This window comes from Miniopterus natalensis, chromosome X (assembly GCF_054644295.1).
Source record: "Miniopterus natalensis isolate mMinNat1 chromosome X, mMinNat1.hap1, whole genome shotgun sequence".
Classification (NCBI taxonomy): Eukaryota; Metazoa; Chordata; class Mammalia; order Chiroptera; family Miniopteridae; genus Miniopterus; species Miniopterus natalensis.
Window position 1 is genome coordinate 26,011,755 of NC_142103.1, and position 15,182 is coordinate 26,026,936.

A 15,182-nucleotide genomic window follows, 5' to 3' on the forward strand; every position below is an offset into this window, starting at 1 on the left:
TCTCTCTCTCCCTCTCCTTTCCTCTCTATGAAATCAATAAAGATATACTTAAAAAAAAAAAAAGGAAAGAAAAAGAACTTCCTTCTTGTCCTCTTTTCTCTCACCCTCACAGCCATTCTCTGAGACACCCATAGAAAAGATCCAGGCTGGGCTAAAATTATTCCTGTCACCACTCTAAATAAAGGTACTTATCAGTTCTTTAGTGAGGGGATATAAGAAACTTTTTTAAACAGAAATTCCCCCATTACTTTAATTCATTACCATATTGTCCACATACCAGGATAAGATATGAGATTAGAGTTGTTTTCTTCTTCTTTTTCTTTCTATTGAATTTATTGGGGTGACACTGGTTAACAAAATTATAGAGGTTTCAGGTGCACAACTCCACAGCACATCATCTGCACACTGTATTGTATGTTCACCATCCCAAGTCAAGTCTCCGTCCATAAGCATTTATTCCCCTATACCCTCTTCCATCGCCCCCACCCACTGGCAATCACCATACTGTCGTCCATGTCCATGAGTTATTTTTCTTTTTGCTCAATCCCTCCACCCTACCACCCAGTCCCCCAAACCCCACCACTGACAGCTGTCACCCTGCTCTCTCTATGAGCCTGTCTTTATTTTGCTTGTTAGTTCATTTTGTTCATTGGAATCCACATATGAGTGAAATCATATGATACTTGTCTTTCTCTGACTGGTTTATCTCACTTAGCATAATGCTCTCTAGATCCATCCATGCTGTCGCAAAGGGTAAGATTTCCTTCTTTTTATGGCTGCGTAGTATTCCATTGTATAAATATCCCACAGCTTTTTTATCCATTCATCTACTGATGGGCACTTAGGCTGCTTCCAAATCTTGGCTACTGTAAATAACCCTGCAATGAACATAGGAGTGCATATAGTCTTTTGAATTAGTGTTTCAAGTTTCTTAAACTATTAAAGACACAATATCTAAACTTCAGAATTTCTCAGACAGCATTATGGCAAGGTTATTTGTTAAAATTTCTCAGATAGATAGATACACAAACATGGATTTGGGACTGAGTTCTAACTTTATTAGCTAACTGGAGGGACAATTGAGTGAGTATCCTCTAGTATATTACAAGATTAAAACAATTTTTTAAAGTTCAGCAACAGTCTAAGTGTGTAGTAGAAATAGATATGAATGTAAGAAGGAAATGGGAAAGAGGAAAATAAATTCAAATTCACTGAAATTCACTGATGATCTGAAAATGTGTATCATTGATTGGTACATCTGGATATAGACTAGAAACCAACCAGTGCAATCTGAATCATCTAGAAATATCCTTAGGTCATTGGTCTGTATTTAACTACCCAGTTAACCACAGAAACCAGTGGTGTTAGAGGCCTCTATTTCCTTAGGGCTATTGATAGTTTTCTCCTTTTGTGCTTACACATATCCCTCCTGAAAACTTGCAAGGGAGCTTTAAAATAATTTTGAATTGGCGATACTAGAGGATACTCACTCAAAGAAAAGAGAGTAAGTAAAGCAATTTCATCTATTAAAGAAGAAAGAAGATGGACAATGAAAAGGGAGAATACATACAAAAAGATGACTAAATACTGGGCACCAAAGAAGCATTGTGGTTGGTGAAAATATTTAAAAACTAAAGAAATGCATAACTCATGGACACAGACAATAGTGTAGAGAAGGCCTGGAGGGGGGTAGATGCTGGGTGGAGGGGATAAATGGGGGGAAAAAGGGGACATCTGTAAAACTTTTAACAATATACATTTTAAAAATAAAATAAAATAAATGAGTAGTTCTATAATGACCCCAGCATGCAGGCCTTATAGCTATTACATATAAGGAATGAGTGTTTATATGGTAGGAGATTGGGAGGGAGGAGATGTTGGTGAGTGCGTCGGGGACATCATTTATGTTATTGGATACTTTGGAGCCTCTTGAGATTTAGTCTCAGATAATCTTTTAACTTTTTAAAGCTTCCCTATCTACCCAAGGAAGCCAGACACAGGTACTGGGTTTGGTGTCTTGGCTCAGAAAATAACACAATGACATCATTAAGAGGATGAACTTAGTGGTCAGATATTTAGACACAATGGCTACTATTAAATAAGGTACTTTGCAAGGACTTCTTGAGTCAGGCAGTTGGCTGGGACCTACGAATCTTCCATAAGTAGACATCGTTATACCTATTTGAATAATTTCTTTATAGGAGGTTTAACACATTTAATTCTTTCCTAACATTAGAATCCAAGGTGTTTAATTTAAAATGTTATGGATACTTAGGCAGAATCAAAATAAATAGTACTCCATATTCTCAACTTAACCATGTTTTAACATGGAATGGAAAAAGCCTTACCGATGTCACATGTATTGTGGAGGGTCTGGCCCTGTGATCCTGCTGTTTTGATTCTTACTCCAGCTGCTTGTCCAGCAGGGCCTTCTTCCTGCTCAAGGCTTCTGTGCTTGCACTGCCTTTCTGGGGCTCAATTGGCTTCACATGCACATTCACTAGGTCATGTGCATCTCTGATATTAACCTAGGCTGTCCAAAAAGAGGCAGCGCATCAAACCAATTAAATGGAAATTGGAAATAGTGTGAAGAAACTTCCTTGTTAAAAAAAAAACTTCAACAGGCATGTCATTCTGAAACACAGGAAGGAGATGAAATATCATCTGTGATGTAGATGCCATGTTTATTTTCCCCTTTGTTTTTATTATTTGAAATGATCTCTGTGAAACAGTTTGGTCACATGTTTGCTTATTTGATTCATGATGAAATCATTTCTCTCTGGAAAAGTGTGAGGTGAGGACATGGAGCAAGGAATAACAACTGCCTTGTGTCTTCTGTAGGCCAAATTCAATGTAGATATATTTTTTAATTATTTTTTTTTTTTTTTTTTTTTTTTTTTTAGTTCTCCCATCAATTCTAATGTGGGTATTTTATTCTAGACACGTACAAATTTATAAACAGAACTATACTTACTCTACATACTGTTTCATACCCTGCTAATATAAAATATGTTTCATGGCTTTGTTTGCTCACTTCATAAAAATAGTTGCCTAGAGAAAATTTGGAAAATCTGGCAAGCACCATCTTGTGACCAGTACCAGAACTACATCCTGTTACTACCAGATGCTTCTTACGGGAGAAGGTTGGGAACTACATCCTGACAAGACAGCAATTTTCTCAGGCTTCTAGAATATTCCATGCTCAAATTTATAGTTTTGTTATACAATGCACAAAAAAATGGAATGCTAATGTGTTTACTTCCAATGGTCTAATAAAAAGAAAATGGCATGTTTGTGAAAATTGAAAAGATAAAGATTTATTTTAAAAAGTATAATTCTGGAAAAAAATATTATGGTTTCCTAAGTATCTTTCCATATTTTTCTTTACATATATACATGAATGCATATCATTTCAGACCACCTTTTTACTGTGCTCAAGCCCATAGTTTGAAAGTATTTTACACATCAATAAGTATTTTCAATGTCATTTTTAATGAATCATTTCAAATATAATTCCCTCCTAATTTGGAACATTTTATGTCAAACTTTTTTCTGATATTCTTTTAAAAATGACTAAATATGTATTAAGAATTATTTTAAATAGATAGTGAAGTGTTCTGTCTCTCCAACCACACAGACAATCCCATTAGTAGGCAGCCTTAAATTTTTTTCTGATTTTGTTACACAGTACTTTATCTTTAAATAACACGTGGTACTTGCCATTCTGCAATTTTCATTTTTCACCTAATACAACTTCTCAGATATCTTTTCAAATTGCTACATGTTCATACATCCATTTGTCAGCTATATAACATTCAATTGTATGTACGTATTGCATCATGCCACATAATATTTTTAAAACTACTAATAAACATGAACCAGATCCTCTCTCTGTCTCACTCTTAAACTTAAAAGATATAGAAAGATGATTTTTGCTCACAATGGCCATACCATACCTGTGGGTCTGAAAGAATGAGTTGCAAAGAGGACACACGCAGGGCTGTAGCCAACACAGCAACCAGGCTATGCGCTTGATCGGGTCCAGGAAAATTTCCACTATTTGCAAAAGACAAGGCGGGTATGTTTTCATGTCTGTGTGTGTGTATCTATGAGTGTTTATGTGACTGAAACCAAATGGGTACACTGTTTCAGCTTCATTTTGCTCTTCTAATGATAAAAAAAAAAAATAATCACGGAATAAAGCAATTCTAAAAATGCTGAAACTGGTTAAAAATCTATTTTGAAACCTCCAGAAATCTGAACGCTCCAGAGATGCTGACTATGAAGGGGGAAATTCTAGTTCCCTCCTTAAGGAAAATGTATACAATTTTTACAAATGCTATCACTCAACAGCATATCTGGATCCCTTCCATGTCCGTGTACATTTATATTTCTGTTTGCATGTGCCAATCACTTTTTATGTTTACATTTTTCTACCGGTTATTTTTGTGCAGAATAACAATGTTTGAGTCAAAATATTACAAACTCTCTAATGGAGATAGAAACATGGAATGTCATGTAAAAAATTAACATGAACAGCATGCCTCACTGAAGTCTTAATTTAGAAGCTGTAATCTGATCACCCATTCCCACACTGTGGACTTCAAAAAATATCGGGAGAAACTAAATTTTCCAGGGGGGGGGGGGGTTGACTCTGTCACGATAACAGCAATTTCCCCCAAACCCTATTTCACTCCCACCTCTCGCGGACGACAATCTCTTTTTCTCCATCGTAATAGCAAAGCCCGAAGAAATGCCCAGAAAATAACTAGCTTTAAGACAGCCATTACCTTGAAGCTTCTTGTCAGCTGCAGCCTCGTGAAATGCAGCCCCTCCCCCAAGACGGGCGAGGAACAGCTCACTTCCAAGCTTCTGCGAGAACGCTCCGCCCCGTCCCTGTGATGGGGAGAGCAGGGGGCCTTTCCCTCAATTAGAGGGAGGAGAATCGCCAAGTCAACTGAAATTCACTTAAAGGGGAAAAACGGTCATTTCTAAAGGACTTCAAAGCGCAATCGCAACACGTGTCTCTTTAATTTCCATTCAAAACACAGGGGTAGGTGATATCCTGCACAGAAGGAGAAAATCCCTTTATCATACCGTAAAGACCGAGATAAAAATATCTCTTACATATTTTTCCTGCCCTTTCGACACTTTATTTTTACAAAAGATGTTAAGACACAGCTGGTCAAGTATCAGGGGGAAAGCCTTTGTAAAGTATATGGTTGTGTCACCATTATGTGGTGCAACTGAAACTAATACGAAATAATATTACATTTAAAATTTTAATAAAAATGTAAAAAAAAACACAAAAAAACACCCACCAGGTTCTTGTTTGTGATTGCACTTCATTAATACATGATTTTATGAGGAATTAAATATCTACAATTCTAATTCTTCTGGCCCTGGGACATGGTATGTCTCTGTTTTTACTCAGGTTGCCTCACATCCTTCAGAACGTTTCATAGGTTTCATAGTATTTCCAAGTAAAATAATTTCATAACAGAAAACATCAATCAAAATCCTTATATAAAGTAGTTATCTAAATATACTGAAATTGAAAAAAAAAATGCTAAAAACACACTAAACCAAAGTTAAAAACAGAAGAACTTGACAAAACTTTTAAAAAAAATCCCTAATCTAAAGTAGCTCTTACAAATTAATAATAAACAGCAAAGTTTAAAAATGAGTAAAGGAGATCAATAGGCAATTAACAATGTTCTGAAGGCATAATTCTTCTCTGCTACTGATATTTACTTCTCTGTGAACAAACTCATGTAGTACAATTACAAGTATCTCTGTTCTTCTTGTACATTTACAAGTCCCTAGGCTGTTTGCTAGATTTGTTTAAATTTGGTGTTAAAAGACCCGCTTGAATCTCAGGATGGTCATTATCCTTCAGTTAACCATTCCCTTGTGCAAAAGCTGACATCTTGGCTTCCATCTGCAACTGCATTTGTTTTATGTCAATGTGTTCAGTGGAGAAAGGGAGGTGTTATTCACAGACTCCTCAAAACCCAAACATTCAAATAAAGATTAAAACCAAACAATACATAAAAGATAATGACCTTCCCCAATAATCAGAAATGTAAATATAAACAATATTTCATTTTTCTACCTAAGTTGACTTACAAAGTAGCAATGAAATGATACAATGAATGGTGAGTTGACAATGGAGTGATGAAATGGGCACTTCTTCTCATGTCCAAGGTCACAAAGATGGGAAGAGGGAAAGACAAAATCAAAGATCTATCTGACTCTTTCCACCAGTACTTGCTGCCTCCTGGGCTTGGAATCTTGTCTCTTTGGTAGAGTCAAGGATGATATCATTCACCTTCAGATTTTGAGGACATTGGTGAATGTAACCTCACAGTGGGTATTGCTTAATCTCATGTCCCTGCTGGTGAACATATTGGTGAACTAAACCATCTTCATTAGTAACTACCATAGTTATCTATGAACTCTCTTTCACATACACCCACATTCCCACACAAAATTTAAAAAATATATATTTTTTGCACTATTCTTTCGCACTGACAATATCTGCATGATACCATTCACTTGGCTATAGAGTAGTTATGACACCTGTCTTTGTGTTGTAGGGCTTGGCAGTACTTTCCCTTTCAGATGCAACTATTCCTGGAGAGCGACTAAAAATCATTTGTTATGCAGGAAAATGCCCATTTCATTCCGTCTTATTTAAAACTGGCAACTCCTTGTCCTTGTGCCTTTGTTGCTTGCAAATGCTAATTCAATATGGAAAAATATTTCTATTCTCTTTTATTAAACTTTTTTGTTCACAAAATGTTCAATAAGTTAAAATTAAGAGTTAGATTTCTATTGCTTTTAACTGCCAATGGATCATTCTGAGCATTAGTTCTGGTAAGATAATGTTACGTTGAGTTTAAAAACAAAAAAACAATATAAAATGTAAAAGTTGATGAGGCCTTCACAGACCCATGCATTATTAGAGTGAACTGGTAAACATGACTCCTATCTCCTACCACCTGACTATTCAGGTTAAACAAACAGATCTGCAGTATGACACAGCTCTTCCTGTAATTAAGAAATTAAGACGAATAAAGCTATCTACACTGGGTACTCTAAAGAAAGAATCTAACATTCTTCCAGAGACACATAACAGAAGGGTCGGGGTACTTCAAAATTATTTCAGTAACCAATCTGAATAAAGGACATCTTTGACGAGGAGGTAAGGATTTCTGATGGGAGAACTCAATGTCTAGCCTTTAAGAGTTTGTCATGAAGGCATTATGACAAAGTTATGTTTCCGAAGTGTTCAAATAGGCAGGAGGGAAGGCAGTTCTGTTTGAGACTTTTATTATCTGAGTGGAGAGAAAACTTTCCAATCACTGACAACGATGCTGAGTTGTCATCGTCTCACACCATATAGCATAGTTAAGAAAGATGCATGAGTCACTTGCATTCCTGCTATTAACTTAGATTGTCTAAATATTAAACCATATTTAATAGTACAATAATAAAAAGGAGTTAAGTACTTATCTAAGTGTGTAGTAAGAGACAGGTAAGACAGAAAGAATGGGAAAAGGGGAAAGAAGTCCTAATTTAACCACAGAGATACTGAATGTGCACATGTTTAATTAGTGCATCTGGATATAGACAAGAAACCAAACAATATACAAAACATGGTAGAAAAATCCTTAGGTCACTGGTCTGGTTTTAGCTGTTTGGTTTTCTGGAGAATCAGTATTTTGAAGAGCCCATAACTCATTAGGGCCAGTCAATGGTTCTCATCTGCTATCCTCTTCTTCAGAAACTTCACAAAATAGCTTGAATAAAGTGTATTCAAGGAGGAATGACTGGATTACATAAAAACATGGCAGGTGGAGGTGGGCAAAGGAGGGAAAAACAGGGGACATTTGTAATAGTGTCAACAATTTAAAAAAAATTAAAAAAAAAGTGGCAAAAAAGAAAATGGATTAGGTAAGTTTACTTTGCTAATCCAAAAGCAAAGTTTACTTTGCTAAGCCAAAAGAGATGGACAATTAGAATGGAGACAAGATACAAATAATAATAGTGAGTATCAGATAGAGATGGTGGAATATATTTAGGAGGAGGGGAACAAAAACAGAAAAGAAGTATTATGATAACACAAACCAAATATCCTATCTTTACTATTTCTGTTGTACTAGAAGAAGGACATGTGTGTGGGAGAGTCTTCGGTAGTGCCAGGGATATTAGTTGTGTCCTGGATAATTTTTGCCTTTTGAACCCCACTGGGTTTTCATGAGAGAACACTGCTATTGCTGCCCTGTCTGTCCAAAGCAACCAAAGGTCTCATGGACACAGATAGCATGGTTCAGCACCAACAATCTCATTAAGAGCATGACTTGAAGAGCCAGAAAATTGTGATGGTTGTTAGGAAAGAATTAAATATGTTAAACCACTACAAAATATTATTCAAGAGCGTATACAGATGTCTACTTAAGGAAGGTCATAAGACCTTAAAGAAATCTTTGTAACTATGCAATCTAATATATGGTGATAATTTAGCACAGCTATCAAGGATTGGAGAGTCAGGCCACTCGCTGGAACCTCAAAATGCCTGAATAGCCTCTTGAACGATTTCTTCATCGTGGTTTAACACATAAAGTTTTTTTCCCCTAAGCTAGAAGGTATGACTTTTAATTACAAAACATTATGTTGGCAGAACAGGGAGCAAAATAATATGTACCTCAAATTCTCAATTTATCATGATTTTAATATGAAATTTGGCTTTTAATTTAAAATGCTACGGCTGCAGAGCAGAAAGCAAAATGAATTATATCCCAAGTTCTCGACATGCTTTTAATGTGAAATATTTCGTGAAATGGGAGAGCCTTAGCTAATGTCACATGGATTTTGGAGGGTCTGGCCCTGTGACCTGGTTATTCTGATTATCACTCTAGCTGCTTCTCCCTGCCCACACTTCTATGGTTACGTTGCCTTCCTGGGGCTCAACTGGCTTCACACGCAGATTCACCAGGTCATGTGCATCTCTGATATAAATCTAAGGGTGTTCAAAAGAAGACAAGGAATCAAACCGATTAAATGGAAATAACATGAAGAAATTTCCCTACCAAAACTTCAGCAAGCATGTCATTCTGAAACACAGGAAAGAGATGAAATCTCATCTGCGATATAGATAACAGGTTTATTTTCCCTTTTGTTCTTATTACTTGAAATGCTCTCTGTGACACAGTTGTTGTTTGGTTCATGATAAAATCATCTCTCTTATGAAAAGTGTAATATGGGGAGAGGAAAGAAGAGAACAATTGCCTCATGTCTTCCTTCTATAGGCTAAATCTGTGCAGCTACATTTAAAATATGTTTTCTGTTTGAATTCTCACAGCAGTCTTGGGTGGGTTTTTTCTTCTGTTACACCTGTGCAATTTTTCAGCAGAAATGCAAACACGCTCTGATACTGTCTCGTAATCTGCTAATACAAAATACGTTTTATTACTTTGTCTACTCCATAAAAATGGTTGCCTGGAGAAATTTAGGACGCCTGGCAAGTGCCATCTTGTGACTAGAATCAGAACTGCAGTCACCTAGGTCCTTAGTGGGAAAGAGTGGGAAGTACAGCCAACCAGAGCCTTCTCAGGCTTCTAGGCATTTTCATTCTAAATTTAAGAGCTGTGTCATAAGTCCTCATTTTAACATTTATGATGATATCTCTCATGCATATTGTTTATATTTCATCTTTTGATTTTTCAAAGAAGAAAGCAAACCCTCACAATAATGGTCAAAATATACTGGTTTGCTCAATATACAGGGTGTCCTCCCAAAATGTATGCACACTTAGAATAATTATTAATTCCAAGGGTCAAATCTAAAAGGAAAGAAACATCAATTGAGCTATCAAAAATGTATGTGTATACATTTTGGGGGACACCCTATGTTTCTAGAATTTTCCTATACACATTTATAAATGTGTATTTTTTTTTGAAACCAGACCTTTATCCCTCCCAAGGATATATTTGAACATCTTTCCAGATCAATAAATATTTTCAACATCATTTTGTGGTGAATTACTTTTATAAGACTTTTCCATATTTTAAAAATGTATCTTATTTTATCATAATGAAATTATTCAAGCTTACTCTTTTCAAAACAAGGAAGGAGTTGGTCGGAAAGGGTGGAGGTGGAAAAAGGGGGAGGAAGAGGGCCTCCTGCAACAATGTCAACATTAAATTTTTTTTAAATAAAAACAACAAGGAAAAACAATATTTTTAAAATGGAGAAATGCTATACATAGAAGGTTGAAATGTTCTGTTTCTCCAGCTACACATGTATCTCCAAGTAATAAAGCAGCAAGTATATTTCCAGGTTTTCTTATATATATTGTACTAATATGATACAGGCCATTCTACAATTTATTTTTAGAATATACCTTGTAAATATTTTATTATCATTGTATTTAGCTCACTGCATTAGCTTATTATTTTTACAGCTGTATAGTATTCAGCATTATGGATGCAGTATTCTATGTGACTATCCCATTGTGTTTAAACTCATTTTTTAATTCTTTCTCAAAAGTACATAAAAATACAAGTAAATAACTTCTGCTTGAACCAAAGTCTGTAATACAGTCTAAATATTTGAAATGCAAGAAAAGCACAAGCAACCATCTAACCAGTGTTCTCAGATCCACAGAAAAATCTACCTTCAGCTAAAGACAATGCAGTGTGTTTGGGTATCTATTTAAATGTCTCTTAACCGAATGTATTTTCTCTTTCAGCTCCATTATGTGTTTCAAAAAAAAAATCTAAAGATACATAAAATCTAAAGAAGAAAAAAACACACCGTCGATACTCCAAAACCTCAGTTTTTCACTGATTACATTTGAGTCTAATTCTTTTGATTTCCCCCCTCATTTATATATTTATAAAATTTGAAATTACATTTATTCACCAACATATTTGAACATCTTTCCATGTTTTCCATGTTTATATATGTTTACACGTTTTTGGTAAGGTAGTTTCTCCATGTTTTTAAATTCTCATCTCAGTTATTTTATGCTGATGTAGGTACTACATGTTAAGTGAAATGGGGAAGGAAAAAGTGGAAAATTTCCTTTTTTCCCCTTAGATATCCTTTATTACTGGATATACTGTTTATTTTGTTTTATTATATTAACATGTATTTAATATTCTTTAGGTTAAGATTTTCAGATATTTTCACATTACAGCACAAACAGGAATATATCATTCTTTTGGTAGATAGGTAGAGATGTAGACAAAGGTCGTCCTTTGCACATCCATAAACCAGCAATTCTTTTAAGACATTGAGCATCCCCTGCCAATTAACCAAGCTTCTAATTCTCAGAAGTACTTAACTCTGCACAGTTATACAGTACTTCGGATTACCGCTATACAAACCAATAAAACAGGAAGATTTGTTAGAAACAACAATCAACACAACCAAAGTAACATTGAATGACAACACCCCCAACCAACAACTTCATTTTTCATTTGGTATTATCACTACGTGTGTGGGGTTTTTTTTCAAAGTAAGGAAGATAAATTTATCAAGTTGTTTCATCACTTATATCGGTTTCCACTGCTCTTTGATGGAAACGTAAAACATCCTACTCAGAAGTGAGCTTTCACAACCCCCATGAAGTATTTCCCCCCGCAGGTGTCATCCGATCACCAAACGCCCCACTTTTAAAATCTGGACTTTGGAAAGAATATCTGGAGGAAGACAAAATCCAGATATTAATTCCCTCACAGAAGCAATTAACTCTCACAAAACGACACTCCTTTCCCACTGCTCCAAAGCAACAGTCCTTTCTTTTCTCACCTTTACTCCGAAATCTCCAGAAACCTCGGTTAATAACTAGATCTTAAGACAGCCATTGCCTCGGAGCTTCTGCTCTGGAGCCGGAGCCGCAGCCTCAGCGGCCGCGGGGCACAGGCCCCTCCCCCAAGCCTGCCGGGGAGCCGCTCCCCGGGCGCTCCGCGCCGCGGCCCCGCCCCCGCCCCCGCCCCCGCCCCCGCCCGCGACGGGGGGCGGGGGCCTGTCCCTCCCTCACCGGGAGGCGAATCACCAACTCGAACCAAACACAGTCCGAGGAAAGAAAGGTTTCTTTTCAAGAACTTGAAAGTGTAATGGCAACATATGTTTGTTCCATTTCCATTCAAACCCCCTAGGGAGGGTGATTTCCTGAAAAGAAAAAAAATAAGTAAAGAAAAAGGTAGCAAATCCCTTTTTCATAGAATAAAGATGCAGTTAAAACATTCCTTACTTTTTCCCTCCTCATACTTTATCTCTGGTGAGTTTAAAACCTGCAAGGCAAACGCCACTGAAAAAGCATGCTAAGTGTCTTGGTTGGGATTGTAGGGAATTAATCCTTTATTTTAGGTAAAATTTTTTTTTAAATAATTTTGCATCTGAACCTGGGGCATAATATGTCTCTCCTTTCATTCAGGTCTTCTTATACTTCTTTCCTTAGGTCGGTTTTAAAGAAAAATCATCAAACAAAATCTGACTATCCTGAAATTGATATATATATACCTCAATAGTAAAATCGCAATAAGTCAGTAAAAAAACAACAACAAACTTAGAAAATATTTTCAGTGCATATGGTTGTATAAACAGAACTACCCTTAGACTGGTTATTATATTTCAAAAAGTGAACAACTGAGTAGAGAACTAGGCAAAGGATACAAGCCGACAGTTCACAATTTCTTTCCTACTCTTGATATTTTCTTCCTTGTGAAAAAAGGTCAAGTAGTGCCACTTGAAAGCTCTCTCCGCTTCTTCTAGACTAGACAAACCTTTAGACTGATGGATAGAGAGTTTGTTAAAATCTGGGGTTTTATTAGTCCTATTTCACTCTCATTATGAGCAATATCCTGCAATTCATTTCCCCTTCTTAATAAAGATAGCATTTTGGTTTTATCTGTTATGCTATTTTATTGCAACTTGTTCGTTATTTTCAAGATATGATAATTTTTAACTTTTATGTACATCATTGGGCAAACAAGAACATTTTGTTCTGCTGTAACAGAAGTGGGAAAAAATGCTGGTCAGCTTTTCCTGAGGCTCTTGTAACATACAAAGCACTTTGCTAAAGTCTATTCATTTTGGTCTTGTAATGTCTGATGTGATGTCTAATAGCACATTCTCTCAAGGTCTCTGTAATAATTTCAAAAATGAAAGCTTCTCAATACTGCAACTCTACAAAAACAGTTTCTGTTCATGAGAATCTCTACAAAATTGTGGAATCCGTTCTACTGTTTATCAAGGACAGAACATTAAGAAACATTGTTCATTGAAACAGCAACACTGATAACAGAGAACTGACAAACTTTGCTCTTGAAAATTATTAGACCTTGAGAAACTGCTATTCAAAACAAAAAGTTTTGAATCTGAGGGTTGCCCTTTTATTGTTGTTGACATTAATTTTCTATAGTATTAAAATATTTTAAAAGGAACTAGTGGAACATAGAAAATAAACACAACAAGCCCAGCAGGGTGTGGTTCAGCGGTTGAGCGTCGACCTAGGATCCAGGCGATCAGGGTTCGATTCCCGGTCAGGGCACAGGTCCGGGTTGCGGGCTCGATCAATGACTCATCATTGATGTTTCTCTCTCTCTCTCTCCCTTCCTTTCTCTGAAATCAATAAAGATATATTAGAAAGAAAGAGAGAGAGAGAGAGAGAAGAAGAAGAAGAAGAAGAAGAAGAAGAAGAAGAAGAAGAAGAAGAAGAAGAAGAAGAAGAAGAAGAAGAAGAGAGAGAGAGAGAGAGAGAGAGAGAGAGAGAGAGAGAGAGAGAGAGAGAGAGAGAGAGAAAGAGAAAAGAAAGAAAGAAAGAAAGAAAGAAAGAAAGAAAGAAAGAAAGAAAGAAAGAAAGAAAGAAAGAAAGAAAGAAAGAAAGAAAGAAAGAAAGAAAGAAAGAAAGAAAGAAAGAAAAGAAAGAGGGAGGGAGGGAGGGAGGGAGGAAGTAAACACAACAAAATATAAAATATGAATACACCAAATGTTGGTGAGGATGAAGAGCAACTAAAAGGTCTGTACACTGCTGGAGTATTTATTGGAATTCACACTTTGGGAAATGTTTGGTGTTATCCTCTAAAACTGAACACTACAGAGGTTATCAGAGAATATTTAGGGCTTTAAGTAGCAGAGTGGCAGGAGAGAAATTATCTCCTCAGAGAACTACGTATACCTCAGTGCATATTTAAACTATACAATGGGATATAGGAAGTAAATATTTAAAATTCAATTTTTAATCTTGATTTATTTTATAAGTTTCTATTTATAAATATTTAAATGCTCATAATAAATTATTTGTACTCTTGTATATTATATACTTTATACAAATATGAACTTTGGGGAATGTCCACAATTTTTTACAGTAGTGATAATACAAAATATATGTGGAGATCTCTGCTTTATGGGACTCAGCCCACACAGCCTTTCCACTTGTCTTCTTGATTTTTGTCGTTTTTTTAAATAGGACAAAGGCCTCAAGGTCTGCGTGGTTCTCACTAAATGCTGTTCTTGCTAACTGTTAAAATGTAGCACAATGTTTTGCAGATGCAGCTGTAAAGAGATGAGCTTGACAAGAGCTCAACCAGGGAAGTGCAGCCAACTGCAAAGAAGAAATCAACATATAATTGACCAAATTGTGTAATTAACAATGGTTAAACCTTCCTTCAGGAAGACAGATCTTTGTATGTTAATCCCCTTTCTCCTTTATTGCTGCAAGTAAATAAAACTAGCTGGCAGCCATCATATCTCCTTCTTGAATAGAATACCTCAAGCAGTGAACCCCTTGAGTTTGCCAACAGTTTGGGATTACAATCTATATACTGATTTCACCTCTCAGAAAAACGACCATTACTCCTATTAAATATTTAAGATAATGATGGGAAACTGAATTGTAGCAAACCAAGTTTTTAACCAAAAGATTGGTTCCTGTCAACTTCAGACAATGCTACAAAATATGTGGGCCTACAGCTATTCCATTTGGACTATATTATAATATAGGTTTTTATAAAGCTAATTTTTAATGCCAACAATGATTGTTTTTCTTTAACGTCAATCTAAATTTAATTTCTAAGTTCTCTAATTGACTTTGAGACCTTGAAAGTAATGAGTAAATATTTTTTGGCTACCTGGAAAATTCCTAAGAAAATCAGAATCCATTAACATAT

The 15,182-nt window shown here is 35.9% G+C and overlaps 1 protein-coding gene across 1 annotated transcript in view; it reads right to left on the reverse strand.

Moving 5' to 3' along the window:
- Window positions 1-11,876, reverse strand: part of PWWP3B (PWWP domain containing 3B) — a 106,849-nt gene extending 94,973 nt beyond the window's left edge. Inside the window, exon 1 of the mRNA XM_016206404.2 lies at window positions 11,821-11,876. The gene's annotated coding sequence lies outside the window, so the exon portion shown is untranslated. The remainder of the gene's footprint in view (window positions 1-11,820) is intronic.
- Window positions 11,877-15,182: the final 3,306 nt, after the last annotated feature.